This window comes from Lemur catta, chromosome 8 (genome assembly GCF_020740605.2).
Source record: "Lemur catta isolate mLemCat1 chromosome 8, mLemCat1.pri, whole genome shotgun sequence".
Lineage (NCBI taxonomy): Eukaryota > Metazoa > Chordata > Mammalia > Primates > Lemuridae > Lemur > Lemur catta.
Window position 1 is genome coordinate 31,685,556 of NC_059135.1, and position 16,215 is coordinate 31,701,770.

The 16,215-nt window shown below is 42.9% G+C and overlaps 1 non-coding gene across 1 annotated transcript; it reads right to left on the reverse strand.

Annotated features, from left to right (window-relative positions):
- Window positions 1-7,076: 7,076 nt before the first annotated feature.
- On the reverse strand, window positions 7,077-7,186 carry LOC123644189. The gene has a single exon (XR_006737016.1). It is a non-coding gene; the product is annotated as a U6 spliceosomal RNA (small nuclear RNA).
- Window positions 7,187-16,215: the final 9,029 nt, after the last annotated feature.

Below are 16,215 nucleotides of genomic sequence, written 5' to 3' on the forward strand. Positions count from 1 at the left end.
TGGTTAAAAGCTAAAGCAGACTATATTTATTAAAAGATAATTGAGTCATTTCTACTCAAAATCAGTTATCAAGGCAAAATTACAATAAAAATTGGCAAAGATGATGAACTACTGCTATTCTCAGTTAATTCTAACAGACGATGTATACTTTTAACAACAGAAAGCAGATAAGCTGGTTTAAAGTATTAGAAGCCTAAAAGGAAATTTTTAATTGTAGTAATGTTTTTTCACAATTTTCTAATTATGGTAGCATAAGGTGTTATACAATATAAATAATTAATAAACAACTTATTTTTTTGACTTATCTTTTAAAAATTTCATTAGATATACCTAAAAGATTATGTGTAAATTACCAGGTAATATAATAAGCAACAGCAAATCTGCCACCCCACCAAAGAACTGGAACATTATTTATAATTTCCATAAACCTATTTGCTCCTCCTTTATGTAGCCCCCATTTCTCCTGCAGAGGTAACCCAACCTGAGACAGCTGGTACTAGCAGTGGTCTCAGAAAACGGGTGATAAGATGAGGTTATGGGACTGGACCACATACCTCCCTGGTGGCAATGGGGCCTCCATCACTGTGGTAGGAGGAGTCCATATAGCACCTGGCACAAAGTGGCAGTCCAGAGGTGACCCTTCTCACCAGAGGTGAATTGGGATGCTGTACTGACGGCGTGTACTAATTAGCTGGTGTGACGTTTCAGGCAGCTGAGAACTATGTGGAGAAAGAATAACACTAAGGGCAACGGGATTAGGTGGCATGGTTGATGCCCTGGAAAAAGATGATGAAAAGCTGTAAGTGGCTAATAAGCGACTGAAAAGCTAAGAATGAAAGACAGAGGGCTTTCCCAGTATTTTACGAACGGGATGTCATCTCCTACAGCAGAAGACAGAGAAAGAGGAAGATTAGGCCCAGGCCCAGGACTTAAGGGACCAAGCTCTGGGGAAAGTTAAACATCGAACAGAGGCAGATCGGTTACGCCAGGGTCAGGTCCTGTTTAGGGAAAAGTGAACTCCACTTTTGGGATGCAGACATCTGGGTGAGTCACCTCTAACATTTTGAATGCCCGGACTCCTAAACCTTCTGAACCTTCAGAAGTGTCCCACTCCTCCCTATTAAGAATTAACACACTCCTCTTTCTTGAGAAAATTTAGAGGTCTCTCCCCTACATGACAACATGTACCCCCTCAGGGTCTGCCCCTAACTCCCCTTCTAACTACTCTGCCTGTAATTAGGGTTCAGTCGCAGCATTCACCCGCTGGGGAACATTAGGGGATTGATGGGGGAAGAAGGGGATTATGCCCCAAAGGGGCTTCAAGACCTACCCAGCATGCAACGGTAGGAGCGAGGAGATTTGCATGGGGTGAAATTCTGAAGGAGCTGGATCTGGGAGACAGGAACATAAGATTGAGTTGGAGAGAATGTATTGATTTGAGATAACTCTCCCAAGATATAGGATTTAATACTATGGCAAAGACTTCTGGAGATGGTGCCTGTTTGCTATTAGAGTGGCTCCCAGAAACATGGAAAAAGTGGCTGTCCACATGAAGTTGAAATGCCCAAATTGCCATGGCAGACAGTGAAGGGAGCAATGAAAGGCCTGGTGAAGTAGGCTGGAAGGCTCCCCAGAAGTTATGTTCTGTGAGGACACACTGTTAACAAGGCCACAAGGAATTTCTGGGGCGGGAGTGACAGGCATCACTAAATATTCAGTGGTGGCTGTGCTTTGTAGTCCAGAGCTGGAGTAGGAGAGGTCAGTACAGACCTAGGCTTGCTGATAACAACATGACAAGACGCTGACACAGCAGAGGCCAGGTGGACACTGATTATGAGTGGCAAGAGAGTAGCGTGGCAGCCGAGGCAGCGGACCTTACAGAGACTCACAGAGATGGTTAACGGAACATGATGTTCTGAGATGCAAACTAGATATACAGCTGACAAGGGCACTGCTCGGCTTGTATCTTCAGAACAAATCAGAGATAATGACCAGGAGACTAAGTGCAGTTGCCTCGATAAAAAGTCCCTTGCTTTTTTCCCCAAACCTGTGCCAGTTTTCAAACCTAGAACCCAGAACTAAAGATAAGGCCAGGCACCCAGGAGGAAGAACCACGCGACAGCAGGACAAGTGTACATGGTAATGATGCCCCACAGCTTCCCCAGAGACCTGGCTCTTTACTCGGATAGCTGTAGACATGGGAAAGGGCAATAGCCAAATATCGCAAGGTCTAGTGGGTAGAGGTGTCATCATGGCCTGTTAGCGTGGAGCACATGGGTGCAGGGAATGAATGAAGTCCTGCCAAAGTTAACTGACAGCAGGGCCCTGGGCCATGGACTCACATGGTCCACGGTCATTTCTTCAGTCCCAGAACGTACAGTTAAAATTCCTGCACGCGGCAGTTGGAATAGTCCCCATGTTGGGTCTTTTGCCTTTGGAGAAGGTGAAGAGAAGTCCATGGAAACTGTTCCTCCATCCCGCCATGACAGTGAGTCAAGAACAACAGTTCTGGAGGAAGGATGGTTAGCGGAGACTAACACCACCTTTGAGGAGCTGACATGGGGTTGGCAAACTTTCTCTGAAAAGGCCAGGTGATAAATAGTTAGGCTTGTGGGCTAGCAGCGGTCCCCAACCTTTTTGGCACCAGGGACAGTTTCCATGGACTGGGGAGGCGGGTATGATTTGGGGATGATCTAAGAGCATTACATTTATTGTTCACTTTATTTCTATTATTATCATTACATTGTAATATATAATGAAATAATTATACAACTCACCATAGGTTGGGGACCTCTGGGCTAGACCCCCGGGCTCTGTTGCAACTACTCTTGTAGCCATGGGTGATACATAAACAAATGGGCATGGCTGTGTTCCAACAAAATTTTACTTACAGAAACAGGTCAGCCCATAGTTTGCCAGCCGCTGACCTAAAGGATGATGGGTAGGTGGGGGGTGGCAGTCTGGCTTCTGCAGAAACCAGATTCTGGAGGGTGACAGTAGACTACCACAAACCCAGCCAAGTAGCAGCTCTGAGTGTGGCTCCTGCGCCTGTTCTGGCATCTTTGCTACAGCAGATTGACGTGGCCTCAGATACCTCATATGCAGCTACTAATCTGGTGAATATGTTCCATCTGTTCTGATCAAATAGAGGACTAGAAAGAGTTCACACTCATGTGGAATGGACAATGAATGATACACTATACATTTCCAGTGTTGCTCCTGTGCTATGTTCCTTTATGCTCTCCATCATGTAGCAGTCTGGAGCTATCTAGACCATCTGTAAGTCCACTTCACACCAGTTCAGCACATCAATGATATTATGCTAATCGGACTGGATGAGCAAGATGTGACTGAAAGCTTCAGTTAAGACACACGTGCCCCAGAGGGTGGAAGATAAACACCCTGAAGATCCAGGGACCTGCCACAGAGTAACCATTATCAGGTTCCTGTGGTCAGGCATATGCTGGGATGAGCTCTCCAAAACTAAAGGAGGAGGAAGGGCTGCTTTATACCATGGGAGCAGAGAGAAATATTTGCATCACTCAAGTGATCCACTTAGGTCCTTTGCCCATTTCTGTTGGCAAATGGGTAAGTTCAGCAACCCCAGCCTGAGAAAGGCATGGTGACATCACAGACAGTCTGGGTCACACCAGGGTGTTGGCCACCAGGACAGCAGAACTGATAGCTCAGGGTGAGGGAAATCTAGAATGAATGGTGGGGGAGGGAGAGGATGGGTGTTCGTTGCAGCCCTATGACCAGCTGCAGGGCTATAGCCGTTAATCAGCCTAGGTTTCCTTCAGAAAGATATGCACACTGCAATCCTGAAAGAGCTGATCACACAAAAAAGTGGATTTGAGTGGTGCAAGAGGTGGACTGGGTGGACTTAGAGATGCCTGCCCAGATTCCTTTTCCATAAGGACATTTTGGTAGCAGGTGCTGGGAGTGGTATCAGCTGGTAGTCTCCAACTGTGATTGCCTCAAGAACACAGAGACACTTGGTCCAAGAACATGCCCATCCTGGGTTGGCCCACATCAAGTGATTGACCTTGGTGGGGGTGTAAAGGCCTAATTATCTGGGCCCACTGCAGGACAACTCTGACAGGTCGTATATGCTCCCGGGCTCCCCCTGGAGTTGGCCTAGGCTCTGTGCCTACAATGCAGCTGAACTTCTCCCTCTGCCCTTTCACAGGTGTTGATCCCTAATAAATACCCTGCCTCAGTCTCTGCTTTCAGACACCCAACCTGGGATGTGAGGTCTCACTCTGACAGCATGGGTTTCTTTTCATTTATCGTGCTTGGCATAGATTTTTCTTTCTAGATCTGTAGATTCATGATTTTCATTAATTCTGGGAATTTTGAGAGCCATTATCTCTTTTAAGTATTATCTTTTTTCATTTCATTCTGTGCTTTTTTTCTGGGATTCTGATCAAATATATATTATTCCTATCTCTCTTCCTAGCCTCCATATCTTTTCACCTTTTCCTTGTTACTTTGTGCTGCAGTTTCAGTAATTTTTTTTCATCAATCTCTTCCAGTGCACTGTTTGTCTTTTCTTCAAAGGGTAAAACTGATGCTATACCCTTTAAGACTTCTATTTCAAAATTTTATTTTGCATTTCCAAAGATTTTAGTTAAAAATTAAATTTGTCTATTTATTTCCTCACAGTCTTTTACTAATGGGGCATATTTGTGATTGAGTCTTTTATCACTGTATACATTTTATACATGACTCTCCCATTTAATATATTCTCTGAGTTCCGATGTCTAGGCCTGCAAAGGTCCATAGCTGTTGTTTTTGTTTGGTTCGTTTGATTTTTGTTTTTGTTGTTGTTTCTGTCAACTCTTAGTCAGAGTGGTCTGCATTTGGGTGGGTTTGTTGATCATTGATTGTGAGTTCATTGCTTGGTTTTAATTAGAGAGAGCTAAATTGAGGATTGGAAAAGTTTTCCCCAGATTTGATTTGCTTCTGCTGTTGACCAAAGGTCTCAATACCTGAGACCACTTCAGTCTCCCTGAAGGGCTCTGCTAGCCCAGGGAGTCTAAGGTTCTTTTTACTCTTGCCACAGTGGACTGTGCTATTGTCCCACCAGCCTCTGGCAGACCTGCTCCTTCCAGCTGCCCCAGCTCCTGGTACCTCTGCTCTCAGGTGAATTTTTGGAGGAACACAGGGAAGGATCTCTGAACACATCCTCTATCTCTTTGAAACCAGTCATGTCTCAGAATGAGTCTTCAGTAGGATTTAGTTGTTTTGCAATAGAAGAGTCCCTCAGAACATCTAGTCATCCATGATAATAGAGATGGTGGCTTTACTTTTTAAAAATTACAGTAAATAAGGACTTATTAGGCCAAAAGTATGAGACTGTGTTCAGATTCTATTCATGTTCACACGTGCATTGATCATGACTGTAATAAGAGGAGTTGACATTTATTGAAGGCTAATTATGTGCTTTATGTAGTTCTTTCAAAAATATTTTATTTTTAAGTAGGAAAAATTTCAAATATATGAAAAAGGAGAGAGAATGGTATAATGGGCCTTTATGTACCTATCACCTACCTTCAACAATTTCCAATTTATGGTCTATCTAATTTTATCTATCCTTTCCTCTTGCCTCTTGGTTATTTTGAGCAAATTCAAGGTAACATATTATTTCATTCATAAATATTTGAATAAGTATCTCTAAACAATAAAGACTATTTTTCAAAAACATAACCACAAGAGCAGGATCACACCTAAAAATTTGACAATGATTTCTTTATATCATAAAATATGTTAGGAATGTACTTTTCCCAAGTTTATTTGTTTTTATACTTTGCTTATGGTATATTTTGTCATGTAGAAGTTTCTTTTATCATATACAGTCAAATACATTAATCTTTTTTCCTTAGTTTCTAGATATTTGAGTTCTAGTTAGGAAAGTTTTTCACTCCCAGATTATAAATTCACCAATGTTGTTTTCTTCTAGTTATTATATGATTTTACTTTTTACATTTAAGGCTTTTATCCATCTGGGATATATCCTGGTATATGGTGTGAGGAATGGATCCAATTTTATATTAATCCTTGTAATTCTCCATTTATGCCTTACCATTTACTAAAATGTACATTTTTCCCTCACTGATTTTATATGTCAAGTTTATCAAACTTTATATTCTTATATGCAACTAAGTCTATTTCTTCATTTTCTATTCCTTTCCATTGGTCTGTGCCTCTCTTCATGTACCAATACTACACAGTTTTAATTACAGAGGCTTCATAATATATTTTAATATCTGGTAATACTACCCTCCCACACACAATTTATTCTTTTTCTAAAAGTTTTTCCCTGCTATACTTGCTTGTTTTTTTAATGCATACGAACTTTTAAGAAGGTTTTTTTCCTGCTATTTTTGCTTGTTTGTCTTACAAATGAACTTTAAAATCAGTGTAAGATCCTCATTCTTAAAGGATATGGTTTTTACTAAAATAGAATTATCCTGCTAGTTTAGCTATATTTACTACCTTATTTTTCTACACATAAATTGGTATTTATTAATTCATTGCAGTAATATTTATAGAAATCATGTATTATGTAATATTGTGTCCCTTATTTTGAACAATTTCTAGTATTTGTCTTTGCACTAACTGGAGAAGATACTAGCTGAAGCAGAAGGTAGCTCACTAACAGCCTCTGTATGTAATGTCTGGTTGTTCTGTGTATAAGTTACTATCATCTCACTAGCGTGATTTTATTTTACTTATTGTAAACATTTTTTACTATATATATTTAAGGTATACAACATGTTATTTTGATATACATAATCAGTGAAATCATTACTATAATCAAACAAATTTGTTTCATAGTTAACTTTTGTGTGTGTTAAGAGCAACTAAAATCTATTTTCTTAGCAAATTTTCAGTATGTAATGCAATTTTATGAACTATAATCCTCATGCTGTACATTAGATCTCTAGAATTATTCATCCAACCTAACTGTAAATTTGTAACTTTTGACCTACTTCTTCTAATTTCTTCCCCCTCCCTGCCCATGGTAACCACCGTGCTATGCTGTTTCTATTTACTCAACTTTTTTTTTTAATTAAAATATGAAACAATTCACGAATTTGCATGTCATCCTTGTGCAGGGGCCCTGCTAATCTTCTCTGTATTGTTCCAATTTTTTTAGTATATGTGCTGCCAAAGCAAGCACAACTTTTTTTTTTTAAAGATTATGCATATAAGTAGATCCTACAGTATTTTTCTTTTAGAGTCTGGCTTATTTCACTTAGCATAATTTCCTCAGGTTCATCCATGTTGTTGCAAATGTCCCTCCTTGTTGGGGACCATGTTCCTTCACAGGGATAGCACAATGCTGGCTATCTAATGGCTGCTGCATGGCAAATACACATCATCATTACGTTGTTTATAGAGATGTTCATAGAGAGCTTACCAAAAGCAAAGCACTGTACTAAGTGCTGTGCAAAGTATAAAGATGAACCACACAAAGATCAAGGAGCTTCCAACATAGTGAGAAATATATGTACCTAAATAATTATACCACAAGGCCTATAACCCAGAAGAGCGGTACAGATACATGCTCAGAGAAAAAAGGGGAGAGAAATTTGTTCTAGCATGAGGACTCGGCAAAAAGTGAGCATGCCAGAGTCTTGTTTGTTATGAGAATTAATCAATTAAAAACACACCCAATGAAGAGTCGGGCAGAACTATCAGTTCGTCAAACCAGTTTCCGTGAAAAGATATTAACACATATTTCCTTGTAAAGCAGTTAATTCTTTTTTACTGTCATGTAGATATGCCCTGGAGAAGTGAATATTTTTGGATGGTGAGGAGGTAATGAGTTACTTGTAAATTATTATTATAAAGAAGTTCTAAGGACTCCTCCTGACAAGGCCCTGGGAGGAGTGGGGACACTCTAATGTAGGAGAGGGACGATGTGGCTCTGACATGGTGTTAAACCGTTATGAATTTCTGGTTGCAAAACAAAAAGGACGCTAAGAGACAAAGCAAAGCAGAGAAATCGCCTCTCTGGGGCAGACACATGAGCTCAACAGCCAGCTACGTGCTGCCTTTGTTTCCTCTTTGAGCAGTCTGGAAGTCTCCTCAGCTGTACATCCCCAAAAGGATGTCCAGTTCTTAGATCCATGTCATGAAGGTAAGAGGTCTGGGGAGTTTGGGGTGGAAAGAAGTGGTTTCCGTGGGTGTGCTCCGAGGAGGCACCAAGCTAGAAGCCTCTTTGGGCAACCCTCACAGCTCCCATAGGGTCCTGCCGTGTCCTGCGCCCTCCTGCTCTCAGCCTACTGCTGATTCCACACTTGCTCTCCATGCCCTTCAACTCAAGGGAAGACTGGCCCTTCAGGAGAGATGCTGCAGGCAGGAAAACATCTGTGAGGGGAGTCCCTCAACTTCAGGCATGCCCTTGCCCAAAAAGATGAATTCTTGGCTGGTTCTCAGGCTAACAAGCAGAGACATATCTCACATTACATTCTATAGAATAAAAATATGGGTTTATTTATAATTTTATCAACCCAGCTGTGGTGGTTAATTTTTTTTTAAGAGATGAGGCCTGCTCTGTTGCCCAGGCTAGAGTGCAGTGGTGCCATCATAGCTCACTGCAGCCTTGAACTCCTGGGCTCAAGCGATCCTCCCTTCTCAGCCTCCTGAATAGCTGGACTACAGGCACCTGCCACTGCATCTGGCTAGTGATGGTTAGTTTTATGTGTCAATTTGACTGAACCATGGGGTGCCCAGAACCCTGAGCAATAATATTGCTCATTTGGTTAAAATATTCATTATGGCACAATTGTTACAGATACAAACATTAATCTAATTTATTCTCTTACGACATCTTTGGGTGAATTATAAAGAATGACTCAGCTAAAGTAGAAAAAAAACCAATCTGTAGTTGTACCTTGAAATAAATAAGACTCATGACTCACATATTAATTTTCACTCACCTATATTGTGTTGTGTATCCTGAGAAACCCTCACTTTTATGTAGAAAGCAGAATCTTTTGTCTTCCACACCACTGTGCGGATCTGAAAGAGTTTCTAGCTGTTGTTGAAAGAATTCTTGAGGCACATGAGGTGGGCCTCATTACTAACATCTCACTGGATTTGTTGTCTGAGTTTTTTCAGTGAGATGTTATCATCCTGATAATGTAGAGGCCACCTAAGGACCCCCTGGCTAGACAGCCTGAATAAACACCTGAGTAAACACCACAGCTTCACGGGGCCCAGTGTTGCTTAGTGTGGCATCCAGAGAGACACAGTCTAGCATCCAAAAGCAATCAAAGAGTCATTTATGTCTTTAACTGTGTTCCTGAAAGAATTTTTATCTTCCAGTTATTGTACAGTTTTACTTTACGATTCGGTTCACAGCCTATAAACACCTTTCTGAGGGGCTGTCTTCCTCTCAGGTGCCCTCAAACACCAATGATCAAGGGCTTCTCCTTTCAGTGCTCCCTCTCCCTTTTCCTCATCTCTCTTCTCTTGGCTCAGGCCTGGTCTCCGGGGCTCCTCCCCACGGCCCCTCACCCTTCTGCTCCCGCCTTTCTCCTGTCCCTGAGCCCGATTCTACCTCATGGCAACCTGGAAACTGGGCAGGCAACAAACAAGGTCACTTGTGAAGTCGGGCAGAGGAAGAAGTTGAGGTGACAAAATGTAAATCTTTTTCTAGATGGAACCCTGAAATATTGTCACACAGGGGGTCAGCCTGAAGTAGGAGTCACGTCAGTGGTTGCCTCAAGAACCCTGGGGAGTGTTTCTTCCCTCCACAGTTGCCTGCACAGGGGTGTGCATTGCCCATGGGAAGACAGCGGGCACCTCTCTGAGGCTTTGCCAAGCTCTGTCCGAACTCTCTAGTGTGGATGCTAATCCTTTTCAATGATCCCAGACACTCGAACCCTTCATCCCACATACAGATGATGTTGGCTCTTGACAACCAGAGGGCCGTAATAGAGTGGAAAGAAAAGTCCCTGTGTGGGTGCGGGCTTGAACCCCATTGCACATACTACTGGCTCATTTTGTCTTCCAGAACAACCCCGTGGGATGGGAAGGATAAGTATGAATATTACTATTCTCATCTTACAGCCCATCAGACTTGGCATTTCTGTTAAATGTTAGTGAGTGCTTCAGAGCAGTAGGGAGAGTTGTTCAGACTAATTGTAATTATATTAACTCACATTAAGCATCCTGGGTATTTTTTCCATTTTTATATTAAAAAAGGCCATCTTAAGATATGAAATAAACATGTTATTTTTTTTCCACTAGAAATCATGCACTGCATCTTTTACAAAGGAAAACATTGAATTTATAAGCATACTTATACTGTAATCATTTCCTGTGATTACTTTTCATTTTTATGCTAATATAACTAGAATTTATGTATTACATTTTTCCCATAGTGCATCTATTCTCATAAATACAGGAGAACAAAAAACACCCAAAAACATCTTTTGAGAAGGGCTATAAATACACCTTTTTATCATCCTTAAGAGCAAAGCATTTTATTCTCCTTTCTCTCTCTCTCTGACTTCATTAAAAACAATCTGTAATATTTATAGATATGACATAGATTTAGAAATAAATTTATTTACAGGAAAGAAGTAGATATGAGCCCTAATTCACTAAAAACAAGTCATTCATCAGTTCCTGTGAATCTTCCAAATCCGCAGCCTCTTCAATTGCATGACCTGACCTTTCCTTGTTCTGTGAGATTTTGGAGGACCATTATGCTGATTGCAAACCCACCTCTCAGTGAACTGATTGCGGGGAATGGCACAAATTGCCTTTGAGCAACCAACAGGTGTATCAGGGAGCCATTCAAATGCATGAGCCTTAAAGCCTGTGGGATATATCTGGGTTAAATGAAGAAGAGGCCTGGCCACAACGGCTCAGGCGTCCATATCTTGGGCCAGATTCAGTTTCTGTGGATCCCTCTGTGGCTTCTGAGATGGTGAGGGCGGGGGACACAAACTAAAGGCAGGTCTACGTCACGTTGAGCAGGCGGGACTAAACCCACACTGGCTCAGCATTGCTGTTTTTCCCACTTAAAGTTTTACTTTAATAGTCGTGTTTGAATTTCTTCTGACCAGGAAAAACAAATCGAGTTGAAATCTGTCGGCGTCTGCTTTCCCCACTGGAGGGGCCCAGGGACCTGCCTGTTCGAGGTGTATATGGAGCGCAGCCACCATAGGATAGGGAAAAGCCTAAGGTTGATGAGGATTTCTGGCACAAGAACTGGCATTGTGCCATACTTGAGGGGTCAGCAGGGCCACCCCACCTGCCGCCCAGACTCAGGTGCCAGCCTCCTGTGGCTGCTCCAGACCTCGTGGCCTGTGTCCACCCTGACGCTCCACAGGACTGAGGCCCGCGCCGCTTGGCGGGTGCCTGACCACGCGCTTTCCAGCATCGCGCCCTGGAGCTCATGTCAGTTTTCCTTCTCTAGGGGTCCTGACTTACACCCCTGCTGCACCCAGCCCAGCCTGGGCCAGCACTGAATTCGTGGCAGAAGCACAGCAGGTACTTGCTGATTAGCTGACCTCAAAGTGCTTTGGCATCTGGAATGTGGATCGTATTTTGAAAATATTACGCAACAGGTACATCATTCCTCTCTGATGTAAATCGTGTTCTTTGATAGCCATTATAGCTCCAGGGAAGTGGGTGGGTAATGCCTTCAGAACAGAACGGATATGACCAGAGCTGCTGCTAGCCCTCACAGTGCCTTTGTGCAAATTTAAAAAAGGATCTTCTCGCTTAAGCCCAGGAGTTTGAGGTTGCTGTGAGCTGGGCTGACGCCACGGCACTCACTCTAGCCTGGGCAACAAAGTGAGACTCTGTCTCAAAAAAAAAAAACCAAAAACTTCTTACTCTAAGTAGATAGAGCCCAGTGCCAGGGCTCGTGGCTGGGTAAGCAGAGGGCAGGCTGAATTTCAAGTCCTACCTGCTGTCTTATTGGGGCATTCTTGTGCAGGCCACCGTCTGTACAACTGTACATGGTGGCCCTTTTGTAACAACAGCTAACCTTGACTAACCTGAGAGGAAAAAAAAAAAAGAAAGCTTATTCCTTCAGTTTTCAGTGGATTGTGGGGAGAAGAAACAGACAGAGGTAAGAGAAGCATGAATTAAGAATCTGCCCTTTCCCCTTCAGAGAAATCTCAGAGGGGTGACACATTATGGATTAGTTTAGGGCAAAGCCTAAAGACAGGGACATCTATCCCTCTCCTGTTCAGGACTTCAGGAGGACGCCTCCTTGCAGCAATGCCCTGCACTACCCACAAAGTGATGTCACAATGTGGCTGGGCAGAGAGGGAGACCGCGCTAGCATGCCTCTGCTTCTGTGTGGTGTCGTGCAACCTGAATGTCCTTCATGGTCTGCGGAGGAGTGTATGGGGACTGAGAGTGTAGCTGGGAAGCCTGCCAGAGAGAGTCACCACAGCAGGCACATAGTGCCTGTGGCAAGGAGAACAAAGTGCCTTCCAGGGTGGGCATCAAATGGCAGTCACAGCCAAACCTCAGGAAGTCCTAATGCCAGGGGATTCTTGGGGTGTTCAGAGAGCAGAGGGAGTGGGCTGTGCCCTGATCGAGCCGAGGGATCTGATGCCCGTTCATGAGCCCTAGGGCCATGAACCCAGGGCCAGCAGGGCCCAGCAGCCCGGGCAGAGGGACTGGGGAGCCGGTGGATTGGTCTGAGGCCTGCAAGCACAGCTCGGAGCCCTCCTTTCTCCTGTCCCTCGGAAGCAATGTACCCTCCCTAGGTTCTCTGGGCTGTCAGCCCTGAAAAGAGTAGGAAATCTGAAAGAATAGCATTCATCCAAAGACAGCATTTAAATGATTGATAAGACTTTGTTAATTAGGCTGGAATTTTATGTTGTCCACCCTTATACAGTGGGGCAGAGGCTTATAACGAAGACCAGATCAGCTCTAGGAGCTAAAGAAGCTCTACTTTTTCTTACCTGTGTTCATGGAACTGCTCCCCGACTTCACCCTCATTCCACACCCTCCTGAGCACCCACCCTGTGCCATGAGTGGACAGGCAAAGCTGAGGGTCTTGTGAGGTGGCCAAGGTCAAACATCTAGTTGGCAGTGAAGCTTGGACTGGAACCCAGGCCTTTTTGTCCAAGTCTCTTCTCTAGCCTGTCCCTCAAAGGCCGTGAATAGACTGACGCCAATCTGGGAGGACATTTTGACCCATCTGCCTTTGACCGGGTTTCCAAGAAGTCCACCCTGACACCAGGATTTATGTGCAAGTGAAATATTCAGGAATGGCTCCCAGGAGAAACCAGTAAGGGAGTAGGGGAAACAGGACAAGGGTGGGAAAGAAGCCAAGCGCCGGCAGGACTCCAGGGGAAATCCCGGTCTCAGCCGGAGCATGCTGGGAGCTCTGGAGCGTCAATTACCCCTCGGAAATTGACCTCTGAGGAGGGGGCGCGGCTTTCATCCTCCAGCACTGCCAGCCAGGCCACAGGCCTGGAAGCCCAAGGGCCGTCATCTGAGGGAATTGCTGGAGGAAGCGATCAGACGCTAAGCTAAGCACAGAAGCTCTGGGAAGGGACAGAGAACCAGTAAGAGGCATCTGAGATCTGGGCACACCATGGAGCCTCTGACACTCGTTCTCTCTCTTTGTCTCTGTCTGTTGTTTAAGGTTACCAACCATCCTCTTTCTTGGGAAGAATAGTCCTTTATTCTGAGATTATGTTCTTTCTACTTTTTTGGTGTTAAAGTGTTGCTCCTTTTATAAAGAACTGGTGATAGTGGATAATAAGACTTGGTATTGTTTTAAAGTCTGACTTGGCAAAATGAATGCTGGTAACTGTCCCTTCGTTCCTCAACCTTTTTTTTTCTTTTTGACATATTACTGGTCCATGAAACCCAAATAGTCTGGGAACCACCGTATTAGTCCATGTCGCGTCTTCTTTTGATTGGTTTCCAAAGTAGTTCCTAACCATTCTCTCTGTGCTTTAAAACAAAACAGACAACTGAAACAATAAAGAGTTTGGAATCCAGCTCAGTAATAATTGTGTAAACATTGGTTTTCCTCCCAGGGGGGGCCCTGCAGGCATCCGCAGTGTGCATTTTCCCATGCAACGTGAAGGCGGGAGGAGGGGGTGTGTGTGTGAGGGGAGAGCTGACCCAGAAGGACTGTCATGAGAGCCATGCTTGCCTCACCTCTCCTCTGTGAACCCTCGGTGGGGCAGGACTGGCTGCAGTGGTAGGTGGGAGGGATTCGTCCTTCCAGTTCCATCAAGGAAGTCCCAGAAACCACTGCATGTGAGTGTGTGTGTGCCTGTGTGTGTGTGTGTGTGTATGTGTGTGTGTGTGTGTGTATGGTGGGTGACTGTGTGTCACAGGAGAACCAGAGAATGATCAGAAAAGATAATAGTGGTGAGAGTCCAGTTAAATGAGAAACTCAGAAGTTACTCCATCTATGCTTTGTTCCTGTTCAAAGAAGCAAGTTGCATCAGCTTAATATTCTCCCTCTCTAGTGACAAATTCTTAGGGCTGACAGTTTTTTTTTTCCCTCTACTTTACCAAGAATGACTGGGTTTTCCATTTGGATAAAGCTTCATGCATTTCTCATCTGCCAGCTGAAAACTGCAAACAGGAAAATTCTGTTCGTTGGAGCAGTTCCTGGAGCAGAGGAATAGTTTCAGTTGATCAAAATAGTTCATAGTGCCTGATGGTTTTCACTTTGAACTTTAAGAATCAAAGATCTATTTGTGTAAAGGAATATGGCTGATCGTTGTATTCAATTTTATGTTGTTGACTCTTGAAAAATGCGTGGCAACCAATAAAAGTTATTCTCATAGTCTTATGTTGATGATTTGAAGTTAATGAAAATTAAATTTTGATTCCATATAATCTTATAGAAAATTTTATCTAAAATTATGGTTTTTAATACAACGAGATGTCTAAGATCAATTTAACAGATTATTATATTCAGCTAGTATTTATTCAGAACCAAGTATGTGCCTGGTACAGCTCTAGGTGCTAGGGATAGGGCAGTGAGCAAAACAGTTAAAGCTGTTATTTGAATTGTCATGGCGCTAAGCAAGCACTTCCTGATTGCTTTGGAAATAAAGCATTTACATGGGGCCAATCTAATGTTTTATGATGTGAAAATTAAAATTTACTAACAAATATTCAATTGCTCTTATTTTGTCCTTAAAGTAAAAAAAGAAAGTTCCCCCAAAGGCAGAAAAAATCACGCTTTCATATAGGTGTTTAATAGATTAAGTCTTCACTCAAAATAAGTAATTCATTTAAATGGGAAATAATTTTTGAAATTCACACGTTCCTAAATCTGTAAGATTTAAATGGCTTAAGAGCCAGTGAAAGAACCCAGATTTCATCAGCAAGGAAGCCATGTAGATGAAAAGTCCTGATTTCCTTCTCTGAGAGGGAGAGTGACTTCTGGATTATCTAGATAATTGTCTCAATTCTCTACCTTTAAAGATAAGCTAGGATAACATGAATTTATTTAATGTTGCCTAGTTCTCTCGGTTCTTTAACAGTGTAGAGAGATTTACCTTTAATTGCATCAAATCACCAAACCGGGAAGTGTGACTCTGTTGAGGTTTGTGGTGCCAAAATCCAGTAAAGCCCCAAAGAGTGTCTCTTGTCAGGGATACAGGGCCAGCAAGCGATCAATAGAGAACGGCCACGGGAGGCTCATTTGAGCGAGTGACCCACTGGAGTGTGACGTGCACCTTGCTACATCAGACCGATGATGCAGCTCTTTCTGCCCAAATGTATATTACTCTGCTGTATTATTTTGTCACATGATGTCAGCAAAGGGTCTTTCTGTTAAATTTTAGAGAGAACCAAATTCAGCTTGTAGAGGCCCTTTTAAATAAATATGGAGTTTTATAAAAATAATAATGCTTCTCTAGCCCAAGGGCATATGCTCATGAGTGATTAATAAAAAATTAGCCTCATAGTTACTTGTGAAGTTTCTTTTTGGGTCCTAAAATTTAATTTAATAATTGCATTTATTGTACATTTTCCATGTACCAGACATTTCCCCAAGTACTTTATATGCATTGTCTCATTTAATCCTCATAAAAGCCTGTAATGGGAGTTTTATAGGTGAGTTATTTGAGGATTTGGGGAGGTTAAGCAAATTGCCCAGTTACCTGGGTCGTAAGGGGGAGAGCAAGGATTTGGGATCAGGTCTGTTTGAGCCCAAAGTCCACATTGTCAGCTTCACTCTTCTCTCCC